A 2934-nucleotide genomic window follows, 5' to 3' on the forward strand; every position below is an offset into this window, starting at 1 on the left:
CCCTTGTTTAAAGAAAGGACAGAAATATACAATATCTGATTCTCTTGTTTAAAGAAAGGACAGTAATATTCAATATCTGATTCCCTTGTTTAAAAAAGCGTTCAAACAAGAGTTCAAACAAACGCAAAAAATACTCAATATCTCATTCTCTTGTTTAAAGAATCGAGAGAAACATTCAACATCTCACTTCCTTCCTTAAACAACGGACAGAATTATTCAATATCTGACTTCATTGTTTGAGGAAAAGAAAAAAAACATTCAACATCTGATTCCCTTGTTTAAAGAACGGACAGAATTATTGAATATCTGAATTCCTCCTTAGAAGAAAGGTCAGAAATATTCAATATCTCATTCTCTTGTTTAAAGAAACGAGAGATTCTACAATATCTGATTCCCTTGTTTAAAGAAAGGACAGAATTATTCAATATCTGATTCCCTAGTTTAAAGAAAGAACAGAAATCTATAATACCTTATTCCCTTGTTTAAAGAAAGGACAAAATTATTTAATATCTGAATCCCATCTTTGAAAGAATGGGGAAAATTATTCAATATATGATTCCCTTGTTTAAAGAAAGAACAGAAATTATTCAATATCTGATTCCTTTGTTTAAGAAGGTCAGAATATTCAATATCTGATTTCCTTGTTTGAAGAACGGATATTGAAAATATTCAATATCTCTTTTTCTTGTTTAAATAATAGAAAGAATTATTCAATATCTAATTCCTTGTTTCTAGAAAGGACAAAATTATTCAATATCTGATTTCTTGTTTAAAGAACGGAAAAATTATTGGTATCTGAATCCCATCTTTGAAGAATAGAAAGATTTCTATAATATCTGACTTCCTTGTTTAACAAAAGGACAGAATTATTCAATATCTGATTCCCTTGTTTAAGAAAGGACAAAATTATTCAATATCTGACTTCTTTGTTTAAAAAAACTTAATTATTCAATACCTGACTTTCTTGTTTAAGGAAAGGACAAAATTATTCAATATATGATTCCCTTGTTTATAGAAAGACAGAATTATTCGATATCTGATTTTCTTGTTTAAAGAAAGGATAGAATTTTTCGATATATGATTCTTTTGTTTAAAGAAAGTAAAGAAACATTCACTATCTACCTTCCTTGTTTAACGAAGAGTCAGAATTATTGAATATCTGAATTCCTTGTTTGAAGAACTGTCAGAATTGTTCAATATCTGATTCCCTTGTTTAAAAAAAAAGAGAGAATTATTCAATATCTGTTTCCCTTGTTTGAAGAAAGGACAGAATTATTCAATATCTGACTTCTTGGTTTAAAGAACGTTCAGAATTATTCAATAACTGACTTCCTTGTTTAACAGAAAAAAGACAGAATTTATTTTTTAATATCTGATATCCTTGTTTAAAGAAAGACAAAATTATACCAAATCTGATTTCCTTGTTTAAAGAAAGTACAGAAATTATTCAATATCTGATTCTCTTGTTTAAAGAAAGGACAGTATTATTCAATATCTGATTAACTTGTTTATAGAAAGGATAGAATTATTCAATATCTGATTCTTTTGTTTTATGAAAGGTCATCAACTTTCAATATTTGATTCCTCCTAGTTTAAAGAAAGGACAGAAACATTGAATATCTGATTTCCTTGCTTAAAGAACGGTCAAAATTATTAAATATCTGACTTTTTTGCTTGAAGAACGGCCATAATTATTGAATATTTGACTTCCTTGTTTGGAAGACGGACAGAATTATTGAATATCTTTTTTTTCTTGTTTAAAGGAAGGAGAGAATTCTACAATATGTAAATCTCTTGTTTGAAGAAAGGAAAGAATTATTGAATAACTTTTTTCTTGTTTAAAGAAAGAGAGAGAATTCTACAATATCTAAATCTCTTGTTTCAAGAAAGGACAGAAATATTCAATATCTGACTTACTTTCATAAAGAAGGGCAGAAATATTTAATAACCAATTCCCTTGTTTAAATGAAGGACGGAATTATTTAACATCTGATTCCCTTGTTTTAAGAAAGCACAGAATTATTCAATATCTGATTCCCTTGTTTAAAGAAAGCGTTCAAACAAGAGTTCAAACAAACGCAAGAAATACTCAATATCTCATTCTCTTGTTTAAAGAATCGAGATAAACATTCAACATCTCACTTCCTTCCTTAAACAACGGACAGAATTATTCAATATCTGACTTCATTGTTTGAAGAAAAAAAAAAACATTCAATATCTGATTCCCTTGTTTAAAGAACGGACAGAATTATTGAATATCTGAATTCCTTCTTAGAAGAAAGGTCAGAAATATTCAATATCTCATTCTCTTGTTTAAAGAAACGAGAGATTTTACAATATCTGATTCCCTTGTTTAAAGAAAAGAACAGAAATTATATAATATCTGATTCCCTTGTTTAAAGAAAGGACAGAAATTATTTAATATCTGATTCCTTGTTTTAAGAAAGCACAGAATTATTCAATATCTGATTCCTTGTTTAAAGAAAGCGTTCAAACAAGAGTTCAAACAAACGTAAGAAATACTCAATATCTCATTCTCTTGTTTAAAGAAAGAGATAAACATTCAACATCTCACTTTCTTCCTTAAAGAACGGACAGAATTATTCAATATCTGACTTCCTTGTTTGAGGATAAAAAAGAAAAAAATATTCAACATCTGATTCCCTTGTTTAAAGAACGGACAGAATTATTGAATATCTGAATTCCTTCTTAGAAGAAAGGTCAGAAATATTCAATATCTCATTCTCTTGTTTAAAGAAACGAGAGATTCTACAATATCTGATTCCCTTGTTTAAAGAAAGGACAGAATTATTCAATATCTGATTCCCTAGTTTAAAGAAAGAACAGAAATCTATTATATCCTTATTCCCTTGTTTAAAGAAAGGACAGAATTATTTAATATCTGACTTCCTTGAATAACAAAAGGACAGAATT

Source organism: Tachypleus tridentatus, unplaced genomic scaffold, assembly GCF_004210375.1.
Source record: "Tachypleus tridentatus isolate NWPU-2018 unplaced genomic scaffold, ASM421037v1 Hic_cluster_12, whole genome shotgun sequence".
NCBI classification, from domain to species: domain Eukaryota; kingdom Metazoa; phylum Arthropoda; class Merostomata; order Xiphosura; family Limulidae; genus Tachypleus; species Tachypleus tridentatus.